This window comes from Anopheles coluzzii, chromosome X (assembly GCF_943734685.1).
Source record: "Anopheles coluzzii chromosome X, AcolN3, whole genome shotgun sequence".
Classification (NCBI taxonomy): Eukaryota; Metazoa; Arthropoda; class Insecta; order Diptera; family Culicidae; genus Anopheles; species Anopheles coluzzii.
The window spans coordinates 21,270,778-21,288,145 of NC_064669.1; the positions used below are offsets into that span (position 1 = coordinate 21,270,778).

Below are 17,368 nucleotides of genomic sequence, written 5' to 3' on the forward strand. Positions count from 1 at the left end.
CTAAAACGACCTGTGTTTATTGATTTTAGAACTATAACCACTATACGAACATGCCTGTTTTGTGTACCTATAATGGCACTATGGTAAAAAACACTTAAAAATGCATAAATATGGTCAAAAGGCAAATAATTTTAGTAAAACAATAACATTTCATAACAGTTAGGTTGAAAAACTAGTAATTGCGTGGTTATGTGGTCATTTAGAACGTTAACAGAAAAATTAGTTTCGTTATGAAATCCTAAGGATTTTGGAAAAATGTTGACACATTTCACAAAATAATGGATTTTTCGGTCACTAAATAACGGAATGGCCCCATTTAACTTTTAAAACCTTTGTAAAAGGCTAAAGAACATTTCACACTAACGTAAATAACTTAATTTCTTGTAATTTGCCCTATGAACCGCTTTTTAGTGCAATACCACCACTATTGGTACTACCACCACTATAGGTACATTTACCCTACCCTATACAACTCACCAGTATGACTATGAGTTCACAGAACGTCCCGAACACTCTCACACCCGTAGAGAGCAGCCCGAACACCGAACACCACACCAGTGCACAGTGGGCAACGGCCACACAAACGCCGGGATGAAAATCAATTCCTCGTGCTATTGCAGTTTTTCTTCATTTAATACAATTGTTCTTACTATACAGGGTAGTCCTACACTAAAATCGTCAAAACAGCGAATAAATCTTAATAATTATCGCTCACAACATTGCATTCTTGCGTATCAGTTAACAGCGTCAACAGTAAGTGTTAGGAATTAAAACAAAGATGCAATAAGTTTCTGACTGAACATGAATTTTTAAAGTATTACGCACTAAAAAAGTTGTGTTTTTTATGGTTTGTTTAGAAAAGAGCTGATTCCTATCTTACGACCTTTTTTAAACTGCTTTTCCTCTCTTCAGCTTTGTTTTTTGCCTGTTTGTTTCAAATGCCCGTTTATGACAGGTAGTTGGATACTGGTGGTTAATGGCTCATACAACAACACGTCAAAATCGCTCGCGCTATTTTCAAGAAAAAGTTTAGTAATTTTCGGGGTCGCAGATGGTCGCAGCTAATTTCAACGTCCAAACGTAGGAAAAATGTTGATCTTTCCTATGATATACGACACACGAGTGAAATCGAGTCGAATCATAAAAAAATTCACTCTTGTAGAAATTAGAAATTCGAATTTGTATATACCTCACACATACACCTTGACATCCTTACACATACACCTTTTCTATATGTACATCTTGTTTGTGCGATCACACCTAGGTTTAAGTATCTCAGGCAATACTGTCAAATAGAGATGTCATTCGTGATTGAGCGCTAAAAGAGAAAACACGCAATTCTTCAGCCTTCAGTTAATTCTTCCGAAATTAAGAAAGATTACACTCTCCAAAATGAAAATATCCAAAAATTCGGAAGTGATGTTTGGTTTTCAATCATTAATGTACTTTAACAACAAATTTTATAAATTATTTAGACATTACATCAAAGTATGACAAAAAACCTTTCCAATGACACATTAATTATCAAAATCTAACCAACATATACTAAAATATGATGGTTTATGTTCGGTCGAAAAATAGCTCAAATTTGGGACAAAAAACACAAAGTTTACACTTTGATGGCCTATATCTCAGTAAGTTTAAGATAAAAACGTGAAATATTTTGGTTTCAACTAAGTTTAATTATCTATTTTAAGAAAATGATTATGGTGTTAACCTGCGATGAAGTTGGTTTTTCGATTTTTATACAGGCGTTTGCCCAATGTGACTCGGTGGAATGTTTGAAATGGTAAGGGTATGTTTGCAACGTTGCTATGGAGGTTTGCAAGCATATAGGGGAATCTGTCAAACACTTAGAAGAGGTGTGCAAAACAGCTATGGAGTTTTGCATCCAGCTATGGAGCGCTCGGTTGTAGCGCTGTAGAAATTAAACCTAGATTGTTTCAAAAAGCACCGCCTGATGATTTAAGATATTTTATCTTGTGCTGGCCTTCCCAACTTCCCGCAAAATGATCAACGGAGGGAAAACGGTGTCCGGTTGTTGTAAATGCAGCTTCTTTCCTAATCGCGAGAAATAAATCAGACACGTTTTATAAATATATGAGTTTAGCGATTTTTAAAGAACGTGTCTTTATTCGTGGTAACAGGAAAAAAGGACGAGAGCGCATCTCTCGCCTCTATTTAAAAGATACAATTTGCGATGGCCGCCGTCGTCATCGATCGTTCCCTTTCGCGCGCCTCGTGGTTCGTAGATGTCAATTGGAGTCGACATTGGCCCATGCAGCAGACAGCGCTAAAGGGTCATTACACGTTTGTAATATTCTCCCCATCAGTGAAAACCAATCGTTATCACTTTAAAACCCGTATCGCTGTTTGGTGCCCCAGGGCTCCTATCCCTCACAATCCTTAGTAGCATCAGAAACCTCGGCACTTTCGTTGTCTTCCATGGGCTTCACGTCTAGCACTGCGAGTTTTGTAGCAGGTCCCTCTAAAATTCCTTTCGCTGTTTACACCGTGGCTCGTCTGACCTGTCCATCTCCAGATCGCACTACTGCTAGCACGCGCCCCTTTGGCCAGGTATTGCGGAACAGGTTCGCGTCCACGATGATCACGACATCTCCTGCTTTGATGGGCCGTACCGACTGGAACCATTTCGAGCGGCGGGTGAGTGTGGGTAGATAATCCGCGACCCACCTCTTCCAGAAGATGTCAGCGTTCCGCTGCGTTGTTCTCCACGTTGCTGATACCGCCGCCAGTGAATCATCAAACGGGACAGAGCGCTTGGTACCGTCGGACCTGCCTAACAGGAGGATATAGGTATGTCCATCTTATCGTTTAGTGGTACATATGTTAGCGGCCACGAGTTTACAATCAGCTCCACTTCGGCTAAGGTAGACTGCAGCACTTCATCCGATGGGAGTTGTGGCAGGTTGAACTTCCACAAGATTTGCTTCACAGATCGTACCAGGCGCTCCCACCAAAGTGGGGTGCTGCAGGCGGGTTAAACGTCCATCTAAAAGTTGAAGTAGAGAACTCACGCATTAATTCATCTTCGTTTACCTCTGATACTACCTCTTTCAGTTCCTTTGACACTCCGATGAAGTTTGTCCCACGGTCGCTTATGATTTCTCTCGGAGGCCGGGTTGTGAGGCATGTGAAGATAACTCCCCATCGTTTTTCTGTTCTACGTCCCACGACCACTAACATCAGTTCGAAATAATCCAGCCCAGTATAAGTAAATGCACGTTGTCCAACCGCCGTTCGGCATCTCGGTATACTACCCATCATCGGTGGTTTCGGTGCTGCATTCGTATTTTTACAGTACTGACAAGAATGCCGTATTCGGTTATACTCGGCCAAGACTCGTGGTATGTAGTACCTCGCTCGAAGCTCGTTAACAGCCGTACGATGGTTGCAGTGATGATATTTCACGTGATATGCCAGAAGGATCAGCCCGGTAACGTGATGTCGGCGCGGCAGGATCATCAGCTTCCTCAACGGTTCACTAGCTATTGAGGAGGTATCCAGACGTCCTCGCATCCTTATTAAGCCACAATCGTCCAGCTCCGGCAATGTTTTGTAAAGGGCGCTGCTTTTCTGTAGTGCTATGTTCACTTCTCTTCCTTCCCTTGCTTGCTGCTTCAGCAACCTTACTTCTTCTGGGAACGCTTCCAGCTGAACTTGAGCAAATACAATGCGTTCAGATGCCAAGAGTTCCTCCTGTGTCAGGGATCCTCGGGTTACTGGCCTTCCGGCCAGCCGATGTCGAGCATTGTTAACGAACCAGACCACGTAGCCTATCGATCTTTGAAGCCTCGTCCATCTGGAAAATCTAGCAAACGTAATTAGTGGATCAGCCACGGAATGATGGAGTATGTTACGGCGTAGTTCCTCCGGAGTATCGCTAGAGATATTGTTCTTAACAGGCCATTCATCCTCAGGACTCCATAAAAAACTGGGCCCTCGAAACCATCTGCTCGACGGATTCATATCAGGGATCCTCTGCTACTTGGTTCCTTCGTCTGCGACGTTTGCTTTAGTAGTGAAACAACTAAAACTACTTTTCCGGAAACACGGCACCAAACTACTATTAATAATAAAGATAAATTATGTACTATAACACTTTATTCACTTTGTGGTGCCCGCACAACAAAATCGAGCAGTTTTTGAATTCGTTTTCTAGCTCGCTTTCCGCCGAAACCGATCGAGAAAGCGAGCAGAAACGTCCGAAGAACCGATCGATGTTCTTGATCGATTGAAGCGTTAATGATCGTTCGAGAAAGCGCGCTGTATGTGTTTATCTCTTTCTGACAAAAAAGCGACCGTGTTGACGCAAAAATGAAAATGGCCGAAAAATAGTTCTCACCCACGTTCACTTTCTCTCCTTCTTCTCCTCTTCACTATCGTTTCACCACGCTTTATCATTATTGGTTCTTGCTCTCTAGCTACATTGAGCGAGAGGTTGAGAAGTTTTCAATAGCTTTGCGCAGCGGGTAGATGGCACCAGAATAGGGAATAGTGAGTAACTCTCAGAGCACCAGAAAGAATAGGGGATAGTAAGACGACAACGAAGGGACCGAACATCCACGAATCAGAGATTCGAGCGATAAAGATTGAGTAGCAGCGATAGGAGAGCAGGGATAAACGATCGCACCGATAGGAGAGCAGGGATAAACGATCGCACCGGGCGATCGTCTTTCTCTTGAAACAACTAATACTAAATGGCCGAGAAAACTTAGGTTGAACAACTAAATAAAACTAACGTTTTATTTCTTTAGGACTACAACTAATTTATTTTATTGTTACATTTCGGCTACTTTCACACCTTATCCCGCGATCACCGACACCAGAATGGTTTTTTTCGCTATCGCTTCGCTCATCTCGATCGCTTCTCGCTCTCTTCTCATAATTTGTTCTCGCTGAGTGTCAGTCTTTAATGACATTTTTTTTACGAAAGTTCTGCAAGAAAATTTTTATAGTGTTGTTTTTTTTTTCTTGCAAATTGATATCGCCTTATCAATTGATACCTCTGGTTTTCGCATCATTTCCGCCTGAACGACCCTCGTGGTGCAGTCTTGCTATTAATCATTTGAAGTTGCTCGTGCTCGCACTATATGTAAATAGTGTCGTTTGGGTTTGAATGTAAAATTATCGTACCCTAAATTTTACTAATTTGACCTATTTCGTATTTCAGATGTTCTGTTCTGGCTTGGAGACTTATCGCTTAAAACAAACGCTGGGAGAGCAATTCGGTTTCTATCAACCATTCAACCTCATCCGCTCAACCTCGTCAGCTCAACCTTTCATTTCGCGTGCCTTGTTTAGTTTAGTGCTGTTTTAACATGCCTTTTTTGCCGTATGCTTTTCGTCGGTGCCTTCAGTGTTGATATGTGTTTGCGCTTATAGTGTGTATTCCTAGGGAATGTGTATCGATTGCTCACGAGAATGTGTTAGCCATAGTCGCCTTTATTTATTTATTTTTTATATTTTTTATCCTTATTTGCTATTTACAAAAATCTCTTTGTTTAGAAATATATGAAAACTGTATTCCTAAACTTATTCACGAATTTTTGATATTTCGATTTCAAATTTGGCTAATTATGAGGTGTTGATATATATATATATATATATATATATATATATATATATATATATATATATATATATATATATATATATATATATATATATATATATATATATATATATATATATATATATATATATATATATATATATATATATATATATATATATATATATATATATATATATATATATATATATATATATATATATATATATATATAGCTACTTGTTGTTTGTTAGACTAACTTAACCTAGGTCATAATTATTTTTTACCTGAATGCCTTATGTTAATCGTTAAACTTTTTTAACCTATTATTATGATCCTTTTCTATTTTTCTTCCGTTCCTTATTTCGCAAGTTTGCTCGCTCGGTATTCCTACCACTTCATAAGGCCAGATACCCTGCAATTTTTGTCCAACCTCTGTCTGATTATTCCTAACTAATACCATATCTCCTTACATGGGTTGCCAATCAATCGCATTCCTATCATATTTCTCCTTGCGTTTCTCTTTTGAACTTATCAAATTATTTCTTGCTATTGAATGAGTTTCTGTTAGTTTTGTTACAAGCTCTTCGCAAAAATCACTATATAATTTTTTTCCTATTCTTTTCTTTCTAAATTGAAGATGGAAGTCTAGCTTTTCTCCCGAAGACTAACTCATAAGGAGTAAATCCCGAAGAAGAATTTATACTTGTGTTGTATTCCATGGCACAATATGGCTATACACTGTCCCACTGTTGATAATTTTTGCCCACAAATTGTCTCAAATATATTTTGAGTTCCCTGTTGGCCCTTTCCACCAAATTTGCCTGTGGGTGGTATGCGGATGTATGTTTTTTTTTTTACTTTTGCATGTTTCTTTCATAATCTGACTCATAAAATTTGTGCCTTGGTCCGTTATTATCTCTACTGGAGCTCCAACACGGCAAATAAACTCCTCAACAAACGCTTTCGCCACCGTTGTTGCTTCTTGATTTTCCAGGGCTGTTACTATTAAATATCTACTAAGATCGCCTTGAATGACTAATCCATACTTGTTCCCTCTCTCTGATTCCGGCAGAACAACAATATCCATGAACACTTTTTCAAATGTATGTTTTGACGTTGTTGTTATCTGCATGGGAATTTTATTGAACCAGCCAATCTTATTCAATTGACACGACTTGCAACCTTTCACGTACCCCTCAATGTCTCTGTCCATTCCCTTCCAGAAAAACAACTCCTTGATCCTCTTCTTCATCCGTCTCACTCTCACATGTCCTCCAAATGGGGCATCATAAAATTCATGACGCACAGTATTTATTTCGCTTCTCTCAATTTCAATCCTATCAGAAAATGGGTTGTATTTTTGGAATTTGGTTACGACAGTTTGTTTAACTTTTTCTAATTGCTCTTTTCTCTTGGCTTCTTTTTCGCTTGTTTCCTTTTCCAAATCATTTTTTCATTAAGTTTTCGCAGTGATCATCTTTTAAAGTAGTACTCTTGCTTTCTTCCATTCTCTCTTTCCCGAAATCATTGTTGAGTTCGAGAACTTTTTTTTTCTCGTTTGCCCGCGTGTTACCACTGCAACCGTATTATTTACTTCCTCACCATGTTCGTTCTCTTTAACCTCGGGAAGCCGTGATAGGAAATCGGCAACTATATTCCTTTTCCTGTCGGGTATTGAACCTACCTTGACTCGACCCGACCCGAACTCGCTGCACCAACGGGTCGGAGTCGCTTATGCTTTCTTGCACCTACTCAAAAGTCGGGTCGACCCGAACTCGCTGCACCCGCGGGTCGGAATGAACCCCCTTTGACCCGACCCCACCCGAACTCGTAGCACCAACGGGTCGGAGTCGCTTATGCTTTCTTGCACCTACTGATCTTTCGGGTCGACCCGAACCCGTTGCACCCGCGGGTCGGATTTGATTCCGACTCTGACCTAGCGCACCCGCTGCACCCACAGGTCGGAATCGATTCCGGCTGGCTCGCACCCGACTCCGGGTCGTGAAATGAATCGTATGACCCAACACTACCGGGTATAAATTTATCTTTTACCACTAATACCAAATCGTCGACCTTATATATAGTTGGCCTCTTACGTCTTTTATCAAAGTATGTCTTTTGACAAGTTAGTTCTTTTTTCGTGGCATTTAATACTTTTTCAAATGTTTCTACTTCATGCGCTTCCTTTTCTTCTGTACCAATAACTGCTATGATTTCGTTTCTTACCATGTCTTTTGGGTTGTACGCTAAAACCAAAAAGGTAGGCGATACTCCTGTTGTTCCATTTGGCATGGTATTAATTGCATTTTGAACTAATTAACTTGTTCATCCCAACGACGTTCGTTATCGTCTACTATTGTTCTTACCGCCGTGAGTATAGTTCGATTACTCCTTCCCACTTGTTCATTTCCTCTTGGCGTTCCCACAGCTACCAATACATGTTCAATTGTGTAATCTTCGCAAAATTTCTCAAACACACTCGAAGTAAACGCGGTGCCCCTATCTGTTATAATTCGAGTTGGCAATCCAAAAATACAGGCCGCCTCCTCTAACATCTCTATAACTGGTTGTGTTTTTGTCGACCTTAATGCTTTTATGAGCACATACTTTGTGAATCCGCAAATCGTCACTACAATATGTACATTTCCTTTGACCGATTTGATAAAAGGCCCTAAGTGATCTATAAGGATTGTATGAAACGGCCTTGGTTGTTTCGGTATTGGGTTTAACCACCCTTCTGGCTTGCCACCTTTTTCCTTAAAATATGCACATTTTGGGCATGCATCAATGTATGATCGTATGTACTTGCGCATTTTCGGAAACCAAAATTTATCTTTCACCAACGCTAAAACCCTTTCCACCCCAACATGTCCCTTATCGTCGTGGTAACTTTTAATCATTCTCCATCTTACTCTACCTGGTACAACGAAGCATTTTTTACTCTCCACTAGCCTAAAAAGCCGGTGATTCTCTACCACGTAGCTATTTTTGATTTGTGTGTCTTCATCGCACATCGGTTCTCTCGATAAAATATCAACAATTCTAATTACGTTTTTATCTTGACGTTGCATTGTTACTAGAAAATCAGTATTAGCTTTTTCTATATTTAATATGCTTTCTGCTACTGTATCTACCTCTCTTGGTCTCTCTACTGGAGATCTATTTAAAGCATCAACATGTTGCATATGCGATCCACTTCTATGCTCGATTTCAAAATCATACTCCAATAATGGGGCCCTTTCCGTTGTAAGTTGGTAGGCTGAAATTTCAGCCTGTCAGCTGTTTGCATTGTATAGCAGTTTTCGAGAAGCTATCTAAGCGAGTATAATATATAGGTGGGCTTATCCCAAGGTGTATGAATATATGGATGCTGAATTTATCGCTTCTGCTTCTGAATGAAGATTTTAAGAATGTTTTGAGTATTCGTAAAGCCTCCAGACAGCTTGTTTGAACAAAAGTTTTCACCCATCTTGTCAAAAAGTGATTATCAAATTTGGTCCGGATTGGTTTCGTCTAGTCGCTTCCATCTGGTCCAACTCTAACCCTGAACCAACCGAAGAAACGAATCTTGAGATTCGTATGGTGAGTGCTACCGTAATGATAACGCCTACTAATTTTCCTTTCTTTACGTGTTACAGCTACAAGCGATTGTCGCGTATCGTTGCATACTGCATTCGCTACGCACGTAACACTAAGGAAAGGTCACGCACTCAACGAACAGCAGCACACCACCACGCACCTTTAATCATCACTACCGAGCGCATGAAAACTGCAAACACTGTGCTACACCATACAGCGCAGCTGGATGCATTTTCAATGGATCCTGGGCAGCCCGAAAAAGGCAACGTGGTGACGAAACAAACACCCTGGCGAACACTATCTTCACTCCTAGACCCTCTAGGAATCATTCGAGTAGGAGAAATATTACGGCATACTCAGCTGCCCTACCATGCAAAGCATCCTGTCCTGCCTCCTAAAATACAGGCGTTTACGCACATGATCGACAAGTGCCGTTACACGGAGCATCAGCGAGAAGGAAGATCATTGCTCACGACGGTACGGGATGAGCATTGGCCGTTAGATGGAAGGCAAATTCTGTGTGGTTTTGTTGTGAAAAATTCCCCTCGATGTATACGCAAGCAACCAACACTTTGGCATTAACAACTTTAATCACTACCACGATTCACTGCGCGACGCGGTTTACCAGCACACAACGCGAGTGCTGCAAGCGAGCTTCATGAGCTAGTTAATCTGTTCCGCGGCGAACAACTATACTTATTCGTTACAGATTGCAACCGAATTTGCACTTGGCACTTTCCTCTACCCACACCACCACCCTCTTGCGGATTGTGGAAGGCAGCAGCGAAGACCGTCAAGCGATAACCACCTACACTGCAGCTTTCACCTGCACTACCGGTCTAAACTTAATCGAGGCAGCGACGCGTTCGCGTCCTCTTCTATCGATGCCTGATGACCTATCGATTAGTCGTCAATTACACTTAGCGTATATCCTAGTCGGCACATAGGTTCAGCATTTGTCGACGGCTTGCCTACAAGAAGTACAACGCGTTTATTATACGGCGATGATGAACAACAACAGTTTAGCTTACCTGGCAGACAGATTATCCCGAAGATCGGTTTGCTCCTTTGCAACACCACACGGCATGCGCAAACCGAAGACGATAAGCTGGCACGGGTAGTAAAGCTGAAAATAACGAAAGGTATCGTAACTTGCCCCCCTCATAAGAATTTGTATCTTACCTGCACCTGAACGCGAAGGCACATACGTTTAACTTCCGTTATGTTTATCTGTTATTGTTTTGATTATTGACTTGCGTCAAGGGGGGGAGGATGTTCAGGCTTAGGCACGGAAGCCCTGCCAGTTGATTCGTGTTTAACGAAACACGAAGATCATTCGTTGAGTTCGGAGCTTTCGGGCACGATCGATTAGATTATAAGTATAAGTGAATTGCGTGAAATAAACACTCTTCCAATTTTGCTGCACAACGAATAACTGCTGGTAAATATAAAAGGTTTGAAAGTTACACCGAAACGTGGAAAATAAATTATCCGAAATAGTGAGATTAAACACACCCCCTGTGCAAAGCGACGGAAGAAATCATTCCCTTTCGCGCATTTTCTCATGTCTTCTTTTTCCCTCCTACGGCAAATTTGTCGAGCAGCGTTTCGAGTTACCCGTCTTCCTACCCCTCGCCTGAGCGCGCTGCTGAAGGTTTGGATGTGTTGGTGCGTCAGATGGCCAATCGCTGTCAGCCGTCGTCCGTGCTTTTTCCCTCCATAGCGCTATCTCTTTCACGCGTGTGGTCAATGCTCGCGAGCTGTTGTGGCGCTTAAAAAAGCCGGTAACAAACATTGCGACGTTGCATTTGAGTTTTCACAAATCAAACCAAAAAAGCGCAATGAGTTCAATCGCTGCAATGTAAAAATAATTAACGAATCGCTAGCTCACGCTGGAGGGTTTGCTGTGCAACGCGCAGAACGCTATTCCGAAGTAGCGCACGCAACACAGGTGGCCATGACCGTGCATAGGAAAGCTTAAACCTAATTGCATAAAGCATAAGTTTATGTGACACTATGCTTTTCCTTTCGTATGTCGTAGATTACATAGATAGGCTGAGCCGTCTGCGCAAGGGTGTGAGTGTGCGTGTGTGTGCAACACTGTCGCCAAATGTGTATTCTTCCGGAATGTTATGATCCATCGGTCAAAGAAAGGAAGGTGTTCATGACGGTGTTTTTTTTTTATTGTGGAGCTGCATCCTTCCCCCTGCCTGCAGCGTATGCATCGGGCAGGATACAGTGTGGCAGTATGCAAGTTACCCGCTGGATAGCAGCAGTCCCGCGGCACCGTCATCATTCCGCACATCTGCATTCCCGTCGTGGGTTCTAACCGCGTATGAACCGTCCGCCGTAGCAAGAGGTGACTATCCGGCTACGTGGTGCTCAAGTCCTGAAAAGGCCGGCATGATCGCGTAGGCCATTACGCCAATAATGATAATAATAATAATAAGAAGAACTTAGCATAGCTGTCCACACCCGGGGAAGGTTTTTGTTTTGACTTTGGTGCTGCCGGGTCTACCGCTGTGGCGCGACAAATGTACGGAATGCACTCGACCAAAACATGAACCTACCGATCCGAACCCATTCCAAGGCAGTGCCGGTCGCACGGCATCATGATACCGACTCAAAACCAACAAGCCACCAGATTCTGGACGGACAGGTGCAGTATCATACGCGCACCGTAATAAACCAAACCAGAATTCTCTTTTGTATGGATTCAATTCAAAATGTTGTTTCCACTGCGGCCGCTAGCTGAATTGGAAAGAAAAGTGCTACATATCACATGCACGTTTGCTTCGATCGTTTGTCTTTTTAATACCCCCAACAGCAGAACCGGTCGCAAAGATGCCTTTCTTTTCTCTCCAACGGCAAATTTGACGAGCAGCTCGTCGAGCTGCCCGCCCCTGGCTCCGCATCATACCCCTCGCCTGAGCGCGCTGTCGAAGGTTTGAATGTGTTGGTGCGTCAGACGGCCAATCGCTGTCAGCCGTCGTCCGTGCTTTTTCCCTCCATAGCGCCATCTCTTTCTCGCGTGTGGACAATGCTCATGAGTTGCTGTGGCGCTTAAAAAACCGTTTATACACATTGCGGCGATGAAGTTGCATTTTTACAAATCAAACCAAAAAAGCGCAATGAGTTTAATCGATGCAATGTAAAAATGATTACGGAATCGCTAGCGCACGATGGAGGGTTTGCTGTGCAACGCGCAGAACCATAATTCGCTCTAACACGTTTCTAACACTAAGCTTTTGCTTTCGTCTGTTGTGGATTACATAGATATGCTAAGCATCCTGCGCATGTGTGTATGCAAAACTGTCACCAAAAGTAATTTATTCCGGAATGTTATGATCCATCGGTTAAAGAAAGGAAGGTGTTCATGAAAGGCGGAAAGACGAATAGAGGCCCCTGAGGAGGGGGTACTGACACACAGATGTTGAAAGATTGGACAGTATACTTAAATTGCCAGCGGGTGGGGGGGGGGGGGGTGGCCATGGGACTCCTACGATCATCGGTCACAGGCCCTAAAATTGTAGTCGCCATGGGGGGAGGGGAGGTGCAAATGGTTCTCCAGCCACGGAGCCCTAACGACCATCTTTCCCGGGGCCCTTGTCGCTAATAATCTGTCCACTGATAGACATACAGCATACTACAGACTAGAGATCTTCGGCGACCGCCTAGTCCGCCTACCGTTAGGTCAACCGCTGGTTCATGACTGGGGTTTTTTTATCGTGGAGGTGCATTCTTCCCCCTGCCTGCAGCGTATGCATCGGGCAGGAGACAGTGTGGCAGTATGCAAGTTGCACGCTGGATAGGAGCGGTCCCGCGGCACCGCCATCGTTCCGCACATCTTAACAGCATGCCCGTCGTGGGTTCTAACCGCGTATGAACCGTCCACCGGAGCAAGGGGTTAGTCACCGGCTCCGGCTACGTGGTACTCAAGTCCTGAAAAGGCCGGCATGATTGCGTTGGCTATTACGCCAATAATAATAATAGTAATAATAAAAAGAACTTAGCGTAGCAGTCCACATCCGGGTAAGAGTTTGTCTTGACTTTGTTGCTGCCAGGCTACCGCTGTGGCGCGACAAATGCACGGAATGCACTCGACCAAAACATGAACCTACCGATCCGAACCCATTCCAAGGCAATGCCGGTCAATCGGCGTCATGATAACTACTCCAAACCAACAAGCCACCAGATTCTGGACGGACAGGTGCAGCACCATACGCGCACCGTAATAAACAAATCCAGAATCCTCTTTTGTATGGATTCAATTCAAAATGTTGTTTCCACTTGCGTCCGCTAGCTGAATTAGAAATAAATGTGCAACAAATCACACGCACGTTTGCTTAAATCATGTGTCTTTTTAATACCCCCAACAGCAGAGCCGATCGCAAAGATGCCAATGCCAATGGTTGTGTTGTCTCTCAGATAGCGAGATCGAAAATGCGTGGTATTTTGTAGCCGCAGCGGATGAAAATGTACGCATCAGAATCAAATAGTTTTGGGGTTTCCAAACGCACGCACACACACAAACACACAAACACACGCGCGCAAACTCACACACACACACGCACACACACACACACACACACACACACACACACACACACACACACACACACACACACACACACACACACACACACACACACACACACACACACACACACACACACACACACACACACGCACACATGCATGAACGCGCGCACGCCAGCACGCACGCACGCACACACACACGCACGTACGCGCGCCCGCGAGCATGAAAGCGCGCACGCCAGCACGCACCCACTCATGATCGATTACGACTACCTTATCGGTAGAACGGTTGGTTCAGCTTTCTTGTAGCATCCTCATCCCTAGCGCCGGGCGGGGTGGGGGATCGCGACATGATAGAATGAATGGTCACTTTCCCCGCGCTGTGTGTGTGTGTGACGAGACCCAAAAACTCGAGACGGATTTCGGCACATTAAAAAAATATTTTATTGCCACTATACATCGTGGTACATGATGCTTAGAAGGTCGTTGAAGCATCAAACATGTTCAAATAAAAAAATATTAGATTAGTGTTGGACGTTCTCGTACGCTTGCTTTTAAATAGGCTTCTTCACCCTCAATTGGCAGGGGCATCGAATGGTCTCATCAGCAGCGGCACGAAATAAAATAAACCATCAATACACCGATAACACTTTGAATCCCAATCCAGCTTCTCCCACAGCGTCTCAAGGTCACACACAAATTAATAAATGCTAACACCAACCAATAACAATACACAACCGCAATGCACATATGAGTATCAACGCATACACCGCAACAGCCAATCAGCTGGCGGCGGAAGGCACGGGCTGAAGCGCAAGTAAGGCAAGGCAGGGCGAGGGAGGGAGGAGAAGCGGACGAAAAAATGGGCGCCAATTTTTTTAAATTTTTTGACCGTTTTTTTTGCTCTGCCGCCATAAATAGTTCGTCCATTTCGCCAGCAGATGGCGCTAAACTTGCTCGACCCAGCGCAGGAATCGCTGAAATCCAGCGCGGGAGACCAGGCCAAATCTGCGCTGGCCAGCGCAGATTTTGGTGCATTTTCTGCGCTGGAAACTGCTCGAATTTGCGCAGCGGGTTCCGTCGCTTGGCGCAGCGGGCTGTTAAAATAAACGACCGTCAAAACAGTTAACGACTGCTCGATATCGCATATACCCGCACGACAAAATCGAGCAGTTTTGTAGCTCGGATTTTCGATCGCTTTCCGCCAAAAGCGATCGAAAAAGCGAGCAGAAATGTCAAGGAAAACGCTTGGATTCCGACGGAAGAAATATTTCAATCCAAAAATCAGCGCTGAAAATTTCGAAATATTTCATTTATAAATTTGTTACAATTTTGAATGCGAAATATTTCACAGCCATGAGCTGGTATCGCGAAAGAATAGGTTTAAAATTAACAGTCGTTAAAAATTAACCAGAGTCGTTAAAAATTGCTAGAATTTGGCATCGCGAACGCATTGAGTTCATTTGTTAATTTTAACGACTGGTCCTATGCCGCCGTTAAACAAACGACTGTCAAGAGCGTATGCGATATAAACTAACAGTCGTTTAATTATACTGCTCGAATTTTTTCCCCGTGTTTGTCTATATGCGATATCGAGCAGTCGTTAACTGTTTTGACGGTCGTTTATTTTAACAGGAATGAACAACAAATGAACTCGGTTAAACCAAAATGAACTTTAAACGACTGTTAAAAAGAGTTATGGGCTGTGAAATATGTTTGCAGTTTGAGTTTGAGAAGTTTTCGATCGCTTTGCGCAGCGGGTTCTGACAAAAAAGCTCCGGTACGCGACCGTGTTGGCGCAAAAATGATAACGGACGCAAAATAGTTCACACCCACCTTCTTTTTCTCCCCTCCTTCTCCTCTTCTCCATCCTTTCACCACGCTTTATCATTATTGGTTCTTGCTCTCTAGCTACATTGAGCGAGAGGTTGAGAAGTTTTCGATCGCTTTGCGCAGCGGGAATGCACGCATCAGAATCAAACAGTTTAGGGGTTCCCGCACGCACACACACACACACGCGCACGCACGCACGCATGCACGCGCGTATGCGAGAACGCACCCCCGAACGCGCGTACACGCAAGATCGATTTCCGCTACCTTATCGGTAGAATTGCTGGCTTAACTTGTAGCGCATCCTCATCCAAAGCACCGGGAGGGGAGGGGGATCACGGCATGATAGAGTGGACGGTCACTTTCCCCGCATTGTGTGTGTGTCGCGATTTAATGGGGGCATTAAATGGCCTCATCAGCAGCGGCACGAAATAAAATAAACCATTCATACACCGATAATACTTTAAATCCCAAAATGAACCAGCTTCTGCCGCATCGTCAAGGTCACACACAATAAATAAATGATTTTTTATTTTTCATACACCATTCATAAATGCTATACCCACCAAATACAATACACAATCGCAATGTACATATACACCAACGCATACACACAATCAGCTGACGGTGAAAGGCTGAAGCGCAAGTATAAGGCAAGGTATGGAGGGGAGAGGGAGTAAGAGGAAGAGGAGGAGGAAGGAATGGGCGACAATATTTTTGAATTTTTCGGCCGTTTTTTTTCTCCGCCGTCTGAAATAGTTCATCCATTTTTTCAACAGATGGCGCTCGTTCCGCACCTAAAAAGTGTAAGAAATACGTTGGCTATCGTAGTTTTGGCTGAAGTCTAGCGCATTTTTTTGCGTATTTTTTGACGCAAAACGACGCAAAAAACTACGCCTAAAACTGCTCGAATTTGCGCAGCGGGACCACCCGCACGACAAAATCGAGCAGACAAAATGGCGTTCGGAGAATTTTATCATGCCATCTTTTTCCCTCCAACGGCAAATTTGTCGAGCAGCTCGTCGAGCTGCCCGTCCCTGGCTCCGTCTCATACCCCTCGCCTGAGCGTGCTGCCGAAGGTTTGGATGTGTTGGTGCGTCAGACGGCCAACCGCTGTCAGCCGTCGTCCGTGCTTTTTCCCTCCATAGCGCCATCTCTTTCTCGCGTGTGGTCAATGCTCGCGAGCTGTTGTGGCGCCAAAAATGTCGTTAACAAACATTGCGGCGATGAAGTTGCATTTTCACAAATCAAACCAAAAAAGCACAATGAGTTCAAACGCTGCCACGTAAAAATGACTATGGAATCGCTAGCTCACGCAGGAGGGTTTGTTGTGCATCGCGCAAAACTCTAATTCGCATTGACACGTTCAGCCCGGCGCTGATTTTCGCACTTTCCGTTCCACCAGCATCAAGAACGCAACCTGATTGTGAAACCAGCATCATGGATGGGGGGGCGGGGGGGATGGCCATGGGACTCCTACGATCATTAGTCACAGACCCTAAAATCGTTGTCGCCATGGGGGGAGGGGAGGTGCAAATGGTTCTCCAGCCACGGAGCCCTAACGACCATCTTTCCGGGGGCCCTTGTCGTTAATACTCTGTACACTTGTAGAGATCATCGGCGACCGCCTAGTCCGCCTACCGTTAGGTCCGCCGCTGGTTCATGACGGTGTTTTTTTTTTATCGTGGAGGTCCATCCATCCCCTTGCCTGCAGCGTATACATCGAGCAGGAGACAGTGTGGCAGTACCCTCGTCGTGGGTTCTAACCGCGTATGAACCGTCCGCCGTAGCAAGAGGTGACTATCCGGCTACGTGGTACTCAAGTCCTGAAAAGGCCGGCAT

General features: G+C 43.9%; 1 protein-coding gene across 1 annotated transcript in view; it reads left to right on the top strand.

Moving 5' to 3' along the window:
• LOC125908439 (uncharacterized protein K02A2.6-like) overlaps positions 1 to 17,368 on the top strand; it is a 64,425-nt gene that overhangs the window by 11,240 nt on the left and 35,817 nt on the right. The gene's annotated exons all lie outside the window — the stretch shown is intronic.